This window comes from Neovison vison, chromosome 12 (assembly GCF_020171115.1).
Source record: "Neovison vison isolate M4711 chromosome 12, ASM_NN_V1, whole genome shotgun sequence".
In the NCBI taxonomy this organism is placed as follows: Eukaryota; Metazoa; Chordata; class Mammalia; order Carnivora; family Mustelidae; genus Neogale; species Neogale vison.
Window position 1 is genome coordinate 105,374,355 of NC_058102.1, and position 21,480 is coordinate 105,395,834.

A 21,480-nucleotide genomic window follows, 5' to 3' on the forward strand; every position below is an offset into this window, starting at 1 on the left:
TGAAATACATTTGTCTCCTTTTTTGCAGCTAGTTCTAGGAAAGAGAGAATGAGAACTACAATGGGGCTCAGAGCTGCTCCCAGATATGTCAAAGTGGTACACTGATAATTCTGAAAGAAAGTTTACTTGAGAAACAACCAGTCCCAAGCACATTCTGACCCTCCTCTCTGTCCCCTTGAAAGAAGGAAATAAATTTCCCATGTGACAGGTGCCCTCCCTGCACCAGGAGGTAAAGAAACATCCTTATCACCAGAGAGAGAGAATTCGAAGCCCAGAAGTCAGTGTACACTGACCCATTAGTACCCAAGACTAAGTTTCTTTGTCTTGTCAGTTCTTCATAAATTTATTGTTTCTGTTTCTAAAAGGTACATAAACCACCCGCTTTGGTTATTTCTTAGGCCCATCTACAAGAGCTCCATACCTACAAAATAAATTTTTTTTCCTGTTAATCCTGTTAAATTATGTCAATTTAATTATGAGATCAGCCGGCAGAACCAAGATGGACAGGGTAAAAATCTCCCCTACCCCAACAACTATGTATAGTATCTTACTACAGCTCACTGATTCCCTTAAGATCTAGGAAAGTCATATACTTTACTTTTCAAGTTTCCCATTAATAAAACATGATGCCAGTCACGCAAGACCCTCTAAGTATGGATGAACAGACAAGACTTAATACCACCAGGAGACAGATTTGTTTGATGGAAGAAAACAATGACAACAAAAATAGAATCAAATTACTGTCTCCAAATCCTTTTGAACTTTTCAAAAACTCTCTCAGAAGCTAGTTCTATTTTTTGAAAAATTTCTAATTTAAGATTTTATTTTGTGACTCAGCATTCTTGGAAAGAGTAAAGTATGAAACAAGGCAGAAATGTTTCTCAATTATTATTATTTGTAATAACTATGATTTGTATTACAAATTTTTACTGGGAGCTTACTGTCAGAAAAACTATAAACACTAGGTCCTTTTTAAGAAGACAGATTCCATGGCTACAAAAGGAAGCATGGCTTTTTCTGCATTTGAGGTAAAAAATACCAAAGTGTCTATCCGTGGCTTAATGGTTTACCACTCCCTTCACATATTTTTAGAAGGTGCATTTTCATAATGTGTAGCAACTTAGATACATACTATCTCCAAGGCTCCTCCTGCCTACTAACCTGTAAACAGATTTAATAACCCCTTAGACAAAAATACAGATGACATTCTGGTTCTCTGACAGTTCCCCTCTATTAATTTCCTTATAAACTATATGCTTAAAAAAAAAAGCTAGGTATTCAAAATAAATCATCTCCTTTTCCCAGTTCAACAGACGGACAAACAGGGGTGCCTGGGTGGCTCAATCAGTTAAGCATTAGACTCTTGAGCTCAGCTTGGTCTTTTTTTTTTTTTTTTTTTTTAGATTTTATTTATTCATTTGAGAGAGAGAGCATGAATGGGGGGAAGAGGGAGAGCCAAGAGCCCAATGTGGGGCTCAATCCCAGGACCTGAAGATGATGACCTGAGCCAAAGGCAGACACTTAACCATCTGAGCCACCCAGGCACCCCTCAGCTCAGGTCTTGATCTCAGGGTCATGAGTTTGAGCCCTATATTGGGCTCTGCTCTGGGTGTGTAACCTACTTAAAAAAAAATAAAAGGGAAAAATAAACAAATAAAAATGACAGATATGATATAACCATGCCTTGACTCTGTGGGCTCCTAACCTTTCTCCTAGATATGTTCCTGTTTTCCTTAGTGTTTTTAATCCTCATTCACATATTTTAAAATCCTAGCTTTATGAATATAGTGCTAGAATATTATTAGTATTCAGTGGATATCAGCAAAAATTTGAAAAAATTCTACATAAAACAACTAAGATGGGGAGCCTGGGTGACTCAGTTGCTTGAACATCTGACTCTTTGTTTGGGTTCAGGTCAAGATCTCATGGGTCGTGAGAACCTGTTAGCCTGCATCAGGGCTCTGCACTCAGTGGGGAATCTTCCTGCAGATTCTCTCTCCCCCTCCCTTTGCCCCTCCCCCTGTACTCTCTTCCTAAAATAAATATAAAATAAAATAACCTTTTTCTTTTTAAAGAAAATGACCAGGACAAAAATTATAATATACATATGTATAGGAAAAGATATGAATATACAGGAACATACAGGAATATACAGGGTAAGGTAGAATAAAAATGCACTTATATACTAGTATTTTCAACAGTTACTGCTATGAATTTTGTTTTTCCTCTACCTCACTCTGCTCTCAATACTACATCACAATTGCAAAATCCCCTGGCATGGAAAAGAAATCATCCTATCCCACCGCCTTAGCCCATACACACACACACACACACACAATGTTAAAAACCTCAATCATGGTAAATTCTGACACACAACTGAAGTCCTCAAACATTTCTCTTGAGGCCTCTAATACTGAGGAAACCAGGTGTAGCTTCAATGCCTATCTTGGCACCACTTAATTCCTTTCATCAAGCCTGGGCAAGCTGAACAGACAATTAAATAAACAGGTTTTGTTCTGACCTGAACAAGAGAGGCACTAAAAAGATGCTACATCATTGTAACAGGTAGATACCTACTATACATCAAAGCTACACTTTCTTTGAGCTCTTCCTTTCAATTATAATTTAGCAGAAATAATATATTTTATATATTTATATTAATCTAAACTAGAATTTCTAGTCTAACCTGGAAAATGATCTTACTAAATTTGCATTTCCTCCTTTAGTACTCTCTCCTTTCTTTCAAACAAAGTTGTTGAATAGCCAGCCTAAGCGAGCCTGGTTAGTAAATCAACACAAAACAGAAAGAATCCCTACAGAGTAAAAGAAATGGAATTACTATGTTTCCTCCCATTTTTCTCATGGAAAATTTCCCACTTACTTGACATAAACAGGAAAGTCCTAAACATACATGCTAGAAAAACAGACCCAACATTCAAGTGTGGCACATAATTATGCCCAAAGAATATCATTCTCTTGAACTACTAGTCTCCATTATGTATAGGAGCATCATATATATAATATGTAGCATAATATATATTTAACATATATAATGCAAGGCTCACCACAGTAAGGATAGTCACCATACCCATCACCATAAAACATTATTACAATATTACTGGCTATATTCCCTTTGCTATACTTTTTATCCTCGTGCCTTATTTTATAACAGGATTTTGTATCTGTGAATGTTCTTCACCTATTCACCCTATTATTTCTTTAATTGAAAGGATTTTTGAGATAATATATGTGTTATTGATTGGTGCCAAACCCTTTTTGTATGATTTTTTTCTCTTGCTAGTGTTTTTCTTCATTGATTATAAAAACAATGCATACTCATTTTGTATATTTTGAAAAAATTTATAAAGAAAATGAAAGTCTCTTCATAATCCTACCATCTTGAGATACAATCCCTGCTAACAAGGAAACAAACATCTTTTTGTACCATTTTAACTTAAGATTATATCATAAGCATCTTTTATGTTTTAGGTTTTTGAAATATAATATTAAGCCGCTATATTATAGTCTATCACACGGACATTTCATAAATTTTTTTCTTCAATTTTTTATTGTGGTAAAAACAGGTACCATAATATGTTACATTTTAACCATTTTTTAGTTCAGTGGTATTAAGTACATTTACATTGTTGTTTGCATACAAATTTTTATAGCAGCAATATTCACAAGAGCCCAAAAGTGGAAACATCTCAAGTGTCCATCAACTAATGAACAGGTAAACAAAATCTGGTTTATCTATACAATGGGGTATTATTCAGCCATAAAAAGGAGTAGCTACTGAAACATGGGAGAACCTGGAAAACATTATGCTACATGACGGAAGCCAATCAACAAAAGACCACACATATTGTATGATTCCATTTTTTTTTCAAGATTTTATTTATTTGACAGAGAGAGAGAGAGAGAGTGAGAGAGAGAGAGAGAATGAGAGAATGAGCAAGGGGAGGGGCAGGCAGAGGGAGGGAAATGGGTTCTGGGATCATGACCCGAGCTGAAGGCAGATGCTTAGCCAGCTGAGCCATCCAGGTGCCCCTATACGATTTGGTTTTTTGAAATGTCCAGAACAGGCAAATTTATAAAGGCAGAATGTAGATTAGTGATTGCTTATAGTCTTGGGGGGGATGAAAGTTGGGGGATTATAGCTAAAGGGCATGGAATATCTTTTTAAAGTGATGAAAATGTCCTAAAGTTAACTGTGGTAATGGCTGCACACTTTAGTGAATATATTAATAACCAGTGAGGTGTATCTCTTTTATTTTTTTTTTAGATTTTATTTATTTGACAGAGATCACAAGTAGGCAGAGAGGCAGGCAGAGAGAAAGAGGAGGAAGGAGGCTCCCTGCTAAGGAGAGAGCCCAATGTGGGGCTCGATCCCAGGACTCTGAGATCATGACCTGAGTCGAAGGCAGAGGCTTTAACCCACTGAGCCACCCAGGCACCCAAGTGTGTCTGTTTTAAAGGGGTGTATCGTATGGTATATGAATTACCTTTAATAAAGCTGTTATTATACAGCTTTATATAATAAAAAGTTATATATACAAAATTTTTTATATATAAAAAAGTCCATGAGTCTAAACTAATTCTAAATAAATGAATGGTATAACAAAGATCTTTGTTACAGAATAATGCCAACTAATAAATATAGAATGAATAATAGAAGCAGACTATCATGACTTTATAACCACCATATTAATAATTGACTCTTGCAAGAAACATTGTTGGATTCTATTACCACTGAGTGAAGCAGGGTAGTCAACACAATCTCAAGTATCTTCCCCACAGATTATATTAATTACAAAGAGCAAAAGGTAACATTACAATGAGGAAATCTGGCAGGTATCACCTTAACCAAATGAAGGGATACAGCAACTATGAGGGGACACATTCACACACTGACACACCTGATATGATGTACTGAGAAGAATACATACAATATAATATATGCAACATTCCTGCCATCAATGTTTGTTCTAAATCTATTCAAGAGGAAACAAATGAAGTGGAGGGAAATTCTGCAAGACAACTCTCACGATTCTTCAAAAGCATCCTTACCGAGAGAGACAATAAAAACAGCTCTAGGTTAGAGTGGTGGAGATTTAAGAGATTTCTGGCAAGAAAATATAATACAGAATCTTTGAATTACAGATCAAAACATACAGTGAAGACTACTGTGGGTGCACTGGGGATATCTGACTATGAATGGCACATCAGACCAGGATTATCAGTATATTCACGTGAAGTGTCCCACATGTGATAATAGTATTGTGGTCTTGTAGGAGAGCGAATAAGGTAGAAGTAATGAGGGAACAGGAACTGGGTAGTATGGATAGGGGAGCCACAAGTCTCTGAGTATCCATGAGTCTATAATGATACAGATAAATAAAATGAATGAATGAATGAATAAACCAAGAAGAAGGTACACCTCTTCCTTACAGAAAAAAAAATCCAATTAAAAAAGATAAAAGGAATGATGGAAATAGAAAGTCACCAAAGTCAAACACCACAGTAATAATTACTACAGGCAAGAATCATCAATGGCTGCTAAAATTAGTGGGTGAAAATACGATGAGAAACAGGATATCTGCATAGTCTCAAAGTATCTGCCCATAAGATAATTACTGATTCCAATGGGAAACATTAGAAACGTCACAGTGGAGAAACCTGGAAGACAGGACCTTACCTAAGGAATTAAGATTAACATCACCAGTAAGAAGACAGAACAACACAATGTTCCTCCTGATATGATGTGGCAAGAAAGGCACAGAATCATGTTGGTAGTTCTTGCCAAAAATGTACAACCTCAATTTAATCAAGAGCAAAGAGCAGAGGAACCCAATCTGAGAAACCTGCCAACAAAATAAATGGCCAGTACTCTTCAAAAGGGTGAAGATCAAAAGGGATGAAGGGGAGTGGGAGTTACAGATTCCAGTTAGGGGATGAGTAAGTCAAAGTGATGAAAGGTCCAGCATAGGGAATGGAGTCAATGGTACTGAAACAGCCTTGTATGGTGACAGACGGGAGCTATGCTTCTGGTGAGCAGAGCACAGAGTTGTTGAATCACTATATTGTATGCCTGAAACTAACGGAAGACTGTGTGTCAACTATACTTTGATTTTTTAAAAAAGCCTCAGGTTCAGGAAAGACAAAGAAAGACTGAGACACAACGCAGGTTGGAGAAGGTTGGAGAATACTAAAGAGATCTGACAATTAAGGAGACTACAGGATTCTGGATTTGGATACCAAACTATAAAGAGACATTAGTGAGAAAACTGGCAAAACCCCAAAAAGACCGGTGGATGAGTTAATGGTACTGAATCAATATTAACGTCCTGGTTTTGGTAACTTACTATGATTATGTAAGATATTAACATCAGGGGAAACTTGGTCAAGGAATTCTCTTACATTTTTACAACTTCTTTGTACATCTAATGTAAAAGATTGTTTAAAGTGACATACTAAAAAATAACATTAGTAAGCAGTGACTCTAGGTGAAGGGCATAGGTTATCAATATTCTTTTCTTTCTAGATTTCAGCATATTAAACTTTTTTCAAAATAAGAAATTAGAGGGAAAAAAACAAGGAATCAGACATTTTGTGTAATGTGCATTTCACAGCACACTTAAAAATCCACATGCCCGGGACGCCTGGGTGGCTCAGTTGGTTGGACGACTGCCTTCGGCTCAGGGCGTGATGCTGGAGTCCCGGGATCGAGTCCCACATCGGGCTCCCAGCTCCATGGGGAGTCTGCTTTGCTCTCTGACCTTCTCCTCGCTCATGCTCTCTCTCACTGTCTCTCTCTCTCAAATAAATAAATAAAATCTTTAAAAAAAAATTTAAAAAAATCCACATGCCCTTTAATCTAGTGCCTAATTTGCACACACAATATGTGTGGAATTTCTAAGGAGATGATATGGAACAATAATGAAATTTACCCAAGACAAATGCCTAAGACACTTAGAGCTTACTTTAAAACATTATTCACTGAATTGCTAGTCTAGAGTTGTACACAACAAACCATGTTGCCAAGTAGTTTGAAGCATTTTGTTTTGAAGATTTTATTTATTTATCTGACAGAGAGAGCGAGCGAGCGAGCGAGCACACGCACAGGCAGGGGGAACAGCAGGTAGAGGGAGAAGAAGCAGGCTCCCTGCTGAGCAAGAAGCCCAATGCAGGGCTCCATCCCAGGACTCTGGGATCATGACCTGAGTGGAAGGCAGATGCTTAACTGACTGAGCCCTGCAGGGTGCCCCAAGTATGAAGCATTTAATAACGTATTGATGACCTACTAGAGTCTATGATTACTCTACATTTTTAACATTCTTGTCAATTTCTCTTAGCATGCCAAAAAAAAAAAAAAAAAGGAATAAATTTTTCTAACACAAAAATCAATTGCTGCTATCCAGTCAGGGGAGGCTTCTTGCTGCCTCCTACATGGAGCCAGATAATAAGGATGCTGTAATCAGCACTTAGCTGCAATTTGGCCAGTGATACAGGAAGCGAAACAGCCTCCTTCTGTGGTACTGGAGGGAGTAAACACCATCCCTGCCAGGAATGCAGCCTGCTAAGACTTGCATAACTGAAGGCTGTGAGCAGCTCATGGCTTTTCTCATAGTAACTTGAGTGAGCACTTCCTTTACTGATTATATTATGGCTTCATAACATCACAAATGATACTTTTTAGTCTCAGGAATTAGTTAAGAAGAGAGAAAGAAAGGCTTCCTCTATTTTATTTAAATAAATGCAATAAATGCCAATGTGGATTGATAAAGGGGACAACTTGGAAGGCAATTCATTTATTTTAGTTTGAGAAATTCCTAACTGTAAATCTTTAGTCATTAGCTGCCTGCATGAAGTTACAATAAAAACAATTTATGAGGGGCGCCTGGGTGGCTCAGTGGGTTAAGCCGCTGCCTTCGGCTCAGGTCATGATCCCAGGGTCCTGGAATCGAGCCCCGCATCGGGCTCTCTGCTCAGCTGGGAGCCTGCTTCCTTCTCTCTCTCTCTGCCTGCCTCTCTGCCTGCTTGTGATCTCTCTCTGCCAAATAAATAAATAAAATCTTTTAAATAAAAAAAAAATTTATGAAACTCTGGTCCAACTCAATCAGAAATACATGTATTATGTGTGATAATGAATTATTAAAAAGGTGATATTACAGTAAAGATGGAGGGGAAAAGGTTGAATAACTGAAGACAAGTAATTACATAAAGCAATGTCATTTTTTAATTCTTACATCGTCATAATTCATACTTAATCAAAGATTTGACTTAAGTATTTGATAAATACCCAGGAATAGAATTACTGGATCATATAGAAGCTCTATTTTAATTTTTTTAAAGATTTTTATTTATTTGTTTGAGAGCAAGCGAGAATAAGTTGGGGGAGGGGTAGAGGGAGAGGGAAAAGCAGACTCCCCTCTGAGCAGCAAGCCTGACGTGGGGCTCTATCCCAGGGACCCTGGGATCATGACCTGAGCCAAAGGCAGATGCTTAATGACTGAGCCACCTAGGCTCTATTTTTCCCACTCCCACTTCTGTGAGAAAAACTGTAGGTTTGGTTATGTCTTTTACTTAAATATACATACTAAAAATCAATAAAATCAACAAACTGGACTTCATAAAAATAAACGCTTTAGTGAGACTACATCAAAGTAAAAAGTTTCCACACAGCAAAGGAAACAGACATTTTTCCAAAGACAGACAGATGGCCAACAGGTACATGAAAAAGTGCTCAATATCACTGATCATGAGAAAAATGCAAATCACCACCACAGTGAGATATCGCCTCACACCTGTCAGAACAGCTAGTATCAAAAAGACAAAAGGGGCGTCTGGGTGGCTCAGCTGGTTAAGCGTCTGCCTTCAGCTCATATTAAAACCACAATGAAATGTCAATACATAACCACCAGAAAGGCTAGAATTTAAAGACTGACCACCAGTGTTGGTGAGGATGTAGAGCAACTTGAACTCATGTGGCTGATCAACCGGCAGGTGCGTGCAAAATGTGCAACCCCTTTCAGCTACTTTTGAAAAACTGTCAAACATATACCCACTATTTGATCCAAGCACTCCACTCCGAAATTCACCTGAGACATGAAAGCATATGTCCACACACACACACACACACACAAAAAAAAAAAAAAAAAAAAAAGGAAAGAAAAGAAAAAAGTATCTATGGATGTTCAAAGCAGCTTTATTTTTAAATTTTTTAAGCAGTTTTATTTGTATTAGCCAAAATGTGAAAGTGACCCATATGTCCATCATTGGATGAACAGATAAATTTTCTAAGAGATACTATCTGGCCCTAAACAGGAGAAAACTACTGATACACATGACAAAAATCGATGAATACCAACACCATCCTGCTAAGGACAAGAAAGAGCCCACACTGTAGGATGACACGTAAAATTCTAGAAGACACAAACTGATCAACAGTGACAAAAAGCAGGGGGTATCTGACATTGAGAAGGAAGGATGGATTATAAAGGGGCAAAAGGAAACTTTGGGGGATCATTATCTTGACTGTAGCAATGGTATCACAGGGGTATACAGGGGTCAAAACTCATCAACATGTACTGTTTAAAATTTTATTTGTTTATTTGACAGACAAAGATCACAAGTAGGCAGAGAGGCAGGCAGGGGTGTGTGGGCGGGGGCAGAGCAGGCTCCCTGCCGAGCAGAGAAACTGATGGGGGGCTTGATCCCAGGGTCCTAGGATCATGACCTGAGCCAAAGACAGAGGCTTTAACCCACTGAGCGACCCAGGCGCCCCATACATGTACACTTTAAATGTGAGGTTTGATGTATGTCAATTACACCTCAATAAAAGTGTTTTTTAAATCCACCTACAAAGGGAGTCAAACAATAATTCAGTCCAGTTCCGACTACAGCATGAGTGTCAACATAATGTTACACCAACGCAAACTATATATATTAAGCTTTTACAAACTATAATGATGAAAAGTCTCCAACATATTCAATGTTAAATCTAACTGCTATGTGTTCCCACACACATTTTTCAGGCCTTTTATAAGTATTTGGAATTAAAGATCTAAGATCAGGCTTGCCTCAAAAATATGCACAATAAACAAGCATGCAAGTTGGACGGGCCCCTGCGGGCCCAGTTGGAAGAGCATGTGACTCTTGATCTTTGGGTCGTGAGTTCAAGCCCCATATCGGGTTGTAGAGATTACTTAAATAAATAAACTTTAAAATTTTTTTAAAAAAGCATGTAAGTTGGAGAATAAAACACATCATATGTATTAGGTTTTAGCTACTCTGTTACTCCTCTCTCAAGAGGGCCCAAGGGCCACACAGAGGCCTTTTCCCATTCTCCTCTCCAACCGTACTCATAAAAATACACGTGCTTCCTCTCTCTTCCTATCACAGAAGACGTTCCTCCCCATAAAGTAAACTCTGATACTGGAGAACTGATTCTGGCCCATTTCCCTAGAATTACAATGAATACTGCTCCTCCCTCTCCAGCTTCTCCATCTCTAGTAGCTTCTTTCCTCGGCTCACAATTATTCTTTAAAAAGCTGCCTTCCCAGACCTTATCTATCTATAAAGTTATGAATCCCTCTCTACTTCCCATCATCATCAAATAACTTCAGGATAACCAACACTTCCTGTCACTATTCCAACTATAATTCACTTCTCAACTCATTGCAGTCTGGCTCTATTCCCTCATTCCCCTGAAACTCTTCCTCCCATTGCCAAAAATAATAGCTTGTTTTCACCTTTCATTCCTGCTTGACTTGCTTGAAATATTTAACAAAAATAACCACCAGTTCCTAACTGAAATTTTCTCCTCTCTTGTTTTCTTGAAATCCCCTTTGTTCTACTCTTACCTAACTGTTCCTTTCACTAAATTCAGTCAGCAACTCTTAAGCATGCCCTACATACCAGGCACTGAGGTAGGCATTAAGGATACAGGAATGAACAAGGAATTAGTCCCAGCCATCACGATACTTATACCCCTTTACTTTCCGACCTCTCCTGTTGACCATTATTGCATTTGGGATTACGTGCTGATCTACAGGTCATACCCTATGTCAACTATCTATCACCATGACTGAGAACCCCAAATCTTTATCTTTGGCAGGCACACTAAATTTAGCCCTAATATCTAGTTGACCCCAAACAAAGCATGCATGGGGCCGACTCCAACCAATCCTGGTAAGACTAAGAACCAAACTGAGATCTCAGGGCTGCCTTCCAGCCCAGTCTGCAGTTCAAATAAGTGATCTACCTTTAAACAAACCAACTGAAAAAAATGAACAGTCTTCATGGAAAAATAACAGAATCTAGAGTCTTTACAATGTGCTGTGCATAATGTTCAGAACACAATAAAAAATTATTCTGGGGTGCCTAGGTGGCTCAGTCGGTTAGGCATCTGCCTTTGGCTCAGATCATGATCCTGGGGTCATGGGATCAAGTCCCACATTAAGCTCCCTGCTCAGTCGGAAGCCTGCTTCTCCCTCTCCCACTACTTGTACTCTCTCTCTCTCTCTCTCTGTCAAATACACAAATAAAATCTTTTAAAAATATATTTTAGGGGCGCCTGGGTGGCTCAGTGGGTTAAGCCGCTGCCTTCAGCTCGGGTCATAATCTCAGGGTCCTGGGATCGAGTCCCGCATCGGGCTCTCTGCTCGGCAGGGAGCCTGCTTCCCTCTCTCTCTCTCTCCCTGCCTCTCCATCTACTTGTGATTTCTCTCTGTCAAATAAATAAATAAAATCTTAAAAAAAAAAAACTTAAAAAAATATATATATATTTTAAAAATGATTCTAAAGAAATTTGTTTTTTCCAAAGAAAAAGGAAAAACATGATATATCAGTAGAAATTATCCAAACTGAAGAACAGGGAGGAAAACTATTTTTTAAAACACGAAGAGAGAGGAACCGTTTTCTGGATAAAAAAAGTTTTAAGTATATCCCTGCCTTAGTAAGAGGGCCTAGTCCATGCTTCCCTTCTTGACTTGGGAATCTTGTGGTAAGCATTACTTATTATACTGAGCTCTCACTTTAGCTGTGTTCCACAGCCTATAAAAGTGCTATGGAATAATGCTCTTTAAATAAAACATATATATTGATTAAATAAATAAATATCTTGGTACAGGTTCACAGTAAATTTGTGATAAATAAAACATCTCTTTTAAAATGTCACTGTAAAAAGAATCCTCTCTATGGGAATAAATGACCTAACATTGAATGAACAGCCCCTGAAATCTAAAAAACAAAACCTAAAACAGAACCACACACCCCTAAGTTCAATTCTCACCTTTTCTATGCAAAAGTCCTCAATTTCTCCATAATAATTTCCTCTGTTCTACTTCAACAGTGCTCTGAACATTTTTAAATATACTTACCCTGAATATCCTGATAGTATGCTTATGTCAGTTTCCTATCCCCCATTAGAGCAGTCATTCAAAAACTGGCAAAGAGTAAGAACTTTAAATCAATGTGATTTAGCACACAAACACACACATAATACAAACACACATAATACATACATAATACAAATGTATTTATAGGTGATCTCTTAAAGTATTTTTAAAAAAACTTTATAGTGGGTGCCTGCGTGGCTCAGTGGGTTAAGCCTCTGCCTTCGGCTCAAGTCATGATCTCCGGGTGCTGGGATCAAGCCCTGCATCATGCTCTCTGCTCAGTGGGGACCCTGCTTCCCCCTCTCTCTCTGCCTGCCTGCCTGCCTACTTGTGATCTCTCTCTCTGTGCCAAATAAATAAAATCTTAAAAAAAAAAACTTTACAGAGAAAGTACCAATGTACTACAAACTCTCACATCACAATCAATTTCTAATTCTTATCAGTACCTTCATCTACTTTTTTCTTTTCCTCAAACTGAGTTTGTCTGTACTAATTTTTTAAATCATCATACAGTAAAATTGACTTTTTTAAGTGCACTATAAATTCAACACATGCACAGATTTGCTGGTGATCACTCTGAAAATTCATTTTGGGTTTTTTTTCAATTATTTTTTTCTATGTATATGTCCACTTTTATTGACAAAATTCATATACACATCATATCTTTATGGTAAAAGTGTCCTACCCCACTGGTAAGATGGATTTGTTCCCTCTGCTGAATGCAGTTCTTTGTGTCACTACAGAACAGCAATGAATTCTTCAAAGTGGAATTTTCAAGTCAAAAGTTATAAACTATACAATTTTGAGTCCTTACCTATAATTCTTCTAAATTGTTTTTCCCCAAAATAGAACTTTATAAACTTACATTGCTACCAGCAAGTTAAAAACCTATTTCTCTATGCTCTGGCCAATTTGGGATGTTATCTCTGTTAGGTTAATGATATATTAAAGTAATTTAAGGGGCGCCTGGGCGGCACAGTCAGTTAAGTACCAACTCTTCACTTCCGCTCAGGTTCTGATCTCACCATCCTGATCTCAAGCAAGATCTAGCCCGCGTTGTACTCCGCGCTGGGTATGGAGTCTGCTAGAATTCGCTCTCCCTCTCCCGCTGCCCCTCTTGCTTGTGCTCACTCCCTTTCTCTCTTTCCAAAATAAAATAAGTAAATATTTTTTTAAAAAGTAACTTAAAGTTGTTTACTTGCATGTTTTTAATTACTAATGGCAGGCGAGAATTCTACCACTGAACCACCAATGCTTTTAATTACTAATGGAAATGAATCTTTTACCACATAACGAACGACTATTCCATCTGATTTACCTAATTGATCCACAACTGGGAAACATCTGTAATTCAAATAAAAGTCATACAAGCTAAGTCGTACAAGAAAGATACAAAAGAAGTTCAATTGACTACCCTCTACTGTCTACATAATCAAAGTTCACAGAATCTAAAGCACGAGGATCCTCACTCAGATTTTTTTTTTTAAAGATTTTATTTATTTATCAGAGAGAGAGAGGGAGAGAGAGCGAGCACAGGCAGACAGAATGGCAGGCAGAGGCAGAGGGAGAAGCAGGCTCCCCGCCGAGCAAGGAGCCCGATGCGGGACTCAATCCCAGGATGCTGGGACCATGACCTGAGCCGAAGGCAGCTGCCCAACCAACTGAGCCACCCAGGCGTCCCCTCACTCAGATTTTTAAAGTGTATTTTTTTCTATTAGGAAAGTAACTTACTTCCATCATAGGATAATTAAAAAATAAATTAAACTACATAGTAATAATGCATTATTTTTTCCAAGTCATATATCGTAAACTTTTCCTTTTTTTTTTTAAGATTTTATTTATTTATTTGACAGAAAGAGATCACAAGTAGGCAGAGAGGCAGGCAGAGAGAAAGGAGGAAGCAGGCTCCCTGCTAAGCAGAGAGCCCGATGTGGGGCTCCATCCCAGGACCCTGAGATCATGACATGAGCCGAAGGCAGACGCTTTAACCCACTGAGCCACCCAGGTGCCCCTTCCTTTGTTTTTATAAGCACAATTTTTAGTGGCTGCATAATATTTTATCTATACCAATTTATTCCCCTATTGTTGGATATTTATGCTGTTGCATATTCATTTATTTTTTTATTTCATAGTATTTTATTTAGGGGTTCCATTTTCACTCCTCAGTAGATTTTATGAATTTTTCAGATGCTTCTTCACTCATTAATTCATCCAGTTCTGAAGGATTACTGAGTTTATCTTGATCATCCAACCATGTTCACAACATGATTTGTTGCCAAGTCCTGGATTTTCTGGAAGGCTTTATCAATTTCAGTTATTTCTCCTGATAAAGAACAGAGCTCACTAGCAGCTTTCATACTTTTCAAAGCACCAAACTCACATTATTTGCTCAATTCTGTCCCAACTTTCGACAGACTACAGTAAACTACATCACAACATCTCCCAAAGGTTCCTGTGTAAAATTTCTGATGTCCATAGTTCCAAAATCATTTTCTCTTGTTATCCATTCATGTCTGTGTATGAATTTATGCACGTGGAGCAGAGAGGGCACAGGCAGCTCGCCAATGGTCAGACCGGGCCTGCCGTCCACCCCTGCCCTCCACCCCGCCCTCCAAGGCCAGAGCGGGCAGGGTGCACCAGGGCACCATGGCTGTACACCACAGCTCTCACGCTCTGTACCCCTCATAGTTGTTGCTAATTTAATAACAATAAGATTTATATCAGAAGAAATTAGCACATATACCTACAAAAAGTTGTACAAGAATGTTCTTAAAGCCAAAAACTCAAATCACATGTCTACGAACAGAAGAACAAAAAAACAAACTGTGGTATATTCATTCAGTGGAATATTATTCAGCAATAAAAAGAACTGGTAACAAACACAACGATATGGTTAAATCTCAAAAACATTATGCTGATTGAAAACAGCCTTACAGGTCCTCTAGGTGGCTCGGTTGGTTAAGCGTCAGGCTTTGGCTCAGGTCATGATCCCAGGGTCCTGAGATTGAACAGGGAGCCTGCCTCTCCCTTTCCTCCCTGCTTGTGCTGGCTCTTGCTATCTCTGTCTCTCTCTCTCTCTCAAGTAAATAAAATCTTAAAAAAAAAAAATGAAAACAGCCTTGCATGAAACAGTATATACTGTATGGTTTCACTTGTATTAGTTCAAGAACCAACAAAAGCATTTCTGATGATAGAAATTAAAAAAATGGTTACCATTGTGGGGCGGAGGGTAGAGGAAAGATAAAATTGGAAAGAGGCACAAGGAAACTTTCTGGGTGATAGAAATGTTCTATAGCTATATCATAGGGATATATACATATATAAAATAGTCATCACACTGTACACTTACTGTACAGAGGTAATACCTCAATAATAATTAAATAAACTTAAATAAAGCTTGTGTCTGCATTTCAAGGCTTCTTCTTGAGACAGAGTCCCAGAAATAGGATTACTAAGGGTAGATCTAAATCCTTTTTGGAAGAAGACTGGGCGAAGGGTATGACTAGTTTTATTGCCAAACTAACTTCCCAAACAAACTACATCAATTCATACTTCCACCAGCAGTATGATCAGTGCTGACCATACATAAAGTGGAAATTCTCTCTCTTGGTAGTCCACATTTAGATAAACCTGCTCAAGGGTATAAAAAACAATTTAATGTCCAAAGTCTCTCTTCAATAATCTAAATCCTTTGCTTGTTTGATATACTGGAGTCATATTCTGAATAAATTATCATAATTTAGTTATCCCTTGATCATATGTATTCTAACACCACAGATATTTTACCTTTGTCTTTTAAAATAGCTTTAAATTTATCTATCTTGTTCTTTTTTAAGTCTACTGCAAGTTTCCTTACAATTCGCCTTAAAAATAAAAAAAAACTGTAATATTAATATGAACCCAACCAATAATATTAATATGAATGCAAAGCCTAACAACAACAGAAATACAATAATAATAAACACATGTCATTGAGATAAAAGGAAAGAAAAAGGTTCTATTTGCTAGGGAGAGTGCTTAGGCCTTTATACATATAAATCTACTTACTGTTCATTTGAACCATGTAAGGTTGCTATCTTAAAAAATATTTTATTTATTTATTTGACAGACAGAGATCACAAGTAGGCAGAGAGGCAGGCAGAGAGAGGGGGGGAAGCAGGCTCCTGCTGAGCAGAGAGCCCGATGTGGGGCTCAATCCCAGGACCCTTAGATCATGACCTGAGCTGAAGGCAGAGGCTTAACCCACTGAGCCACCCAGGCGCCCCAGGTTGCTATTATTTTAGTTATTTTATAGATGAAAAAGGGTGGCTCCAGGAGTTTAGGTAATTTACTAAACCAAGCTTAAGTTCACATAAATTAAAAAAAAACAAAGCCACATTTTTATATGTAAGACACCAAAGTCCCTGTTCTTTCCCTCTGTCACCCTGCTTCTCAAAAACAGGCACACATCAACAAAATAAAGAAACAAAAACAAAAACATTTGATGTAGAAAAAGCACTGTACAAGATTCAAGATCCTTTCAAGATAAAAGCCCTCAACAGAATAGAAATAGAAGGAAACTACCTCCACATAATAAAAGTCATATATGAAAAGCCTACAGCAAACATAATACACAACGGTGATAGACTGAAAGTATTTCCTCTACAATCAGGAACAAGGCAAAGATTTTTCTTTGGGAAAACATCCTAAATGCCAACCAACCAATTCATACCAACATTTGGAACATCAGTACAGCTATAAATTGGGGAACTATTTGTATCCTTATAAAGACATCTTTATAAGGGGGGGTGAGAATATTAGAAAAAGCAAGGTTAAAATTTCCTATTCCATGATACATATGTGAGAATCTTGCTGGAAAGCTTACGTAAGTGTCACCAGTTGGTGACATTGAACCTCACTGACCAAAAAGTACAAAGCATGTGCAGCTCTGCCAACTAGGAAATTACTGTAGAAAAGCAGAAACCAGGACAACTGGCTCAGTCAGTTAAGCATCTATCTGCCTTGAACTCAGGTCATAATGCCAGGGATCAAGCCCCACATTGGCCTCCCTGCTAAGCCAGGAGCCTGCTTCTCTCTCTCCCTCTCCCCCTGCTTGTGCTCTCTTCTCTCTCTCTCTCAAATAAATAAATAAATAAATAAATAAATAAAATCTTTTAAAAATAAAAGAAAAGCTGAGGCCAGGGAAGGTGAAAAACAATGTCAACTGAGAGAAAGTATTTACAAAACATAAATCTGATAAAGGAATCCTATCAAAAATATACAAAGAACTCTTAAAACTCAACCATAATAAAACAAGCCAATTAAAAAATGGGCAAATGATCTAAACAAACTTCTCACCAAAGAAGATACACAGATGGCAAATAAGCACATGAAAAGATGATCTACATCATATGCCATTACAGAATGGCAAATTAAAAAAGAAAAAAAATGAGTTACCACTGCATACCTATTAGATGGCTAAAATCCCAAACACTGACAACACCACATGCTGGCAAAGATGCGGAGCAATAAGAAATCTCATTTATTGCTGGAGGAAATGCAAAAAATGGCACATCAACTATGGAAGAAAGTTTGGCAGTTTCTTACAAAAGTAAACCTACACTCATCATACGACCTGGCAGTTGTGCTCCTTAGTATTTACCCAAAGAGCTGAAAACTTTTGTCCACACAGAAACTTGCACATGAATATTTTCATTGTGGTTACAGCAGCTTTATTCTTAATGCCAAAAGCCGGAAGCAACCAAGATGTCCTTCAATGGGTGAATGGATACATAAACCGTGGTACGTCCATACCATGAAACATTATTCGGTGATGAAGGAAAAGAGCTATACACACACACACACACACACAAGAAATGGAGGAACCTTAAAGGTATACTGATAAGTGAAAGAAACCAATCTAAAAAAGCTGTATATACTGTACATACTGTATGATTCCAGCCATACGACATCCTGGAAAAGGCAACACTACAGAGATAGTAAAAACAGACCTAGAGGGTCTGATGCTAAGTTAAGTAAGTCAGTTCAAGAAAAACAAATACCATATGATTTCATTCATATGTGGAAGTTAAGACTCAAAACAAATGAACTACAAAAAAGGAAACGAAAAAGCAGACTCTTAAATACAGTGAACCAACCGGTGGTTGCCATCCGGGAGGTGGATGGGGGGGTCGGGTGAAATAGATAAAGGGGATTAAGTATATTTATCTTGATGAGCACAGAGAAATGTACGAAATTGTTGAAGCATTATATCGTACACCCGAAACTAACAAAACACTGTTATGTTAATTATACTTGGATTAAAAAAAAATAAACAACAACAAAAAATCTATGGAGAAACAAGTAAGTAGAGCGCAGGAGATTTTTATGGCAATGACACATGTTGTGTATAATACTGTAACGGTAAATACATGTCACTATATATTTGTCAAAACCCACAGAATATATGTACAAAGAGTGATCCTAATGTAAAGTACAGACTTTAATTAATAATAACATATTAATACTGGCTCATCAATTGTAACAAATGTACCACACTAATGCAAAATGTTGGTAATAGGGGACAAGGTGGGGAGGGGTGGATGAGGGACAATATGGGAACTCTCTGCACTTACATTTATTTTTCTATAAACCTAAAACTGCTCTAAAAAATAAAATCTATTCATTAAAAAAAGACAGTATCAATACTGTGTTTTTAAGCTTTTGCCTTGCCCCAAATAATCCCCTATCTCTGAGAAGATGGAAAGTCTGGACCATATCTATACATCTTACTTATTTTGGATGGCCCTGTCTCCATGGCCATAAACTAAGAGACTGCTGTAGACACTGATATAAGAAGAAGTAATCAAACTCTCCTGGGATTTCTAATTGGCTCTGAGAGATCTGAAATCTGAGTTCAGGAAGTTGAAGTAAAGTAATTCAACTTTTTTTTTTACAGTTGGGGAAACTGAGGAACAGCTAAGTTATATGGTCACACAATCAGTGAATGGTAGAGCTAGGATCCAAACCCAGGAAATCTAGTTGCAAAGTTTATACTCTCAATCACTATATGAAGGATATTGTGCTTTATATTTTACTTGGGACCAAGAATACTAAGACACCTCAAGCTGATACTGACACAAATCGATAGGTTAGTTACAATGGCCAACTCTAATTCAAACTTTCTTTTAGAAAGGACAAACAGTTGGGATCTAAGAAAAAAATATGAATGCATATAAACACTCCACAAACAGGTAACTTTATGTAGGAGAAAAGACACTGCCTTTCTTAGCATACCCTTCAACTATACCACCAACCAGTGCAAAGTAATGTTTCGTATTCCATATTTTTAAAGACCTTTCAAAATACAACTGCCTTTAAAAATGTTTCCTCTAGAATGCCTGTGAAAAGCCTTAATTTCCGATATGCCTTTCAAGGGAATGCACCTGAAATTTTAATACATTTACTCCCAATTACTGAGTCATAATATTTTGTCATATTGTGCAATTCTTCACTTCCTCATTTCCCACTGCCAAGAAATTTTGGCATGTGTACCTGTGAGATTTGTCACAAAGCATCTGTCATAAAGAAATCAGAATAACTTCATTTAACTACATAGAAGCTATTTCATTATTTTATATGCACATGATAAATATTTATAAATGTGATTATAGGTGTGAATTGATAATGCTGAAAAGATGCAGATGAATCAGAGACCAGAAAAGTCAATGAAAAGGGAAAAGGGAAGCATTCCTTCCCCACATGTTTCTACCCCCAAGTCCCCACTTGACTCACATCCCTGGAGTTGTTCAGCAAAGATTTACTACAATAAATATCAGAACTTTACTAACACCAATGAAGAGATTCCTTTTTCCCCCCAAATACAGGGCCTGGTCTTTGTTTCTTGAGACTTCCTTCTCTTTCCTTCTGATCAGTTCTTTCAAAGAACATCATTCTGAATTTCACCCCTTCCTATGGATGTCAGATGACAAAATATCAAAAAGAAAGGGCATTGCAAGACCACCATGTATTTACAAGAATCCTAAAATTGAATTTAAAAACCAGTGAATCGCAGAGTTGAGCAAGATGCTGGGAAGTCGTGGTTCTGCAAGCGCCTGGCGCAGCAACCCCGACCTGCACGACGCGGAGTCGAGCAAAAACCAGTGAAATGCAGTAAGTGAAGCAGACTGTACGGTTCATGACTCCTGCGACTTCAGGCACTGACGCGGACACATAACACAATCCCTCCCTACAGAGCAGAGAGAATAATCACTCCTGTTTCCTGCTGCTTCAATTCTATTTTATTTTTAAAACAACACTCCCTTCCTTGTGAATTGTTTTGTTATGTACAGATAAAAAAGCCACTATGTTGACAGATAAAGTAAGTAGAAAGGACAAGAAGAGTTTACTTATAAAACATACGAATTGCCGTCTTAACCATGGTAAAAACCAATGATTGCTCAATAGCCAGGCCATTCCAAGTCCAGGAGATAAAATCTATCCTCTCTTCCCTAGCGTCTTTGCCTATCTATACCCTTAAACCGAGAGCTCTAACTTTAGGCCTTCCACAAACATACCCTGGGCAAACAATCCTACTTTTCTACATTTTCCTTCCCTAACAAAAGGGATCCTAATAATGATCTCATAAAACATCTAAGAATGAAAGTAAAGTCAATCAACCTTACAGAGGAATAATTTCAAGGACAGGCTCTGGATCCAGGTTCCCTGGCTTTTTAATAACCTGGATCCTTTACTTTCTCTCTCAGACAAGGTATTTAACCTCTGCCCACCACGCACAGCATAAATAATTTCATATGACTATATAACATTTGAACAAATTAAGAAGATGATTAGAAAAATGTCAGGTATATAGTAAGCATGCATTCAATCTGTATTGTTTTCTGAATCTCTACCTTTTCTATGTGCTGTGTAAGAGAGATACAGTTACTGCCCAAGTAGCTTATATTTAATTAATGACACATTAATAAATGTTAACTAAATCTCTGTGTCAAAATAAAATGGTTTACTACTTATAAAATAATAATGGGTACCCAATACATTCAAGCAGCTACAAATAAGATGTGCGGCCTTCCACAGCATC

At 37.7% G+C, this 21,480-nt stretch overlaps 1 protein-coding gene across 4 annotated transcripts in view; it reads right to left on the bottom strand.

Moving 5' to 3' along the window:
- TULP3 (TUB like protein 3) overlaps window positions 1-21,480 on the bottom strand; it is a 66,076-nt gene that overhangs the window by 31,544 nt on the left and 13,052 nt on the right. The gene's annotated exons all lie outside the window — the stretch shown is intronic.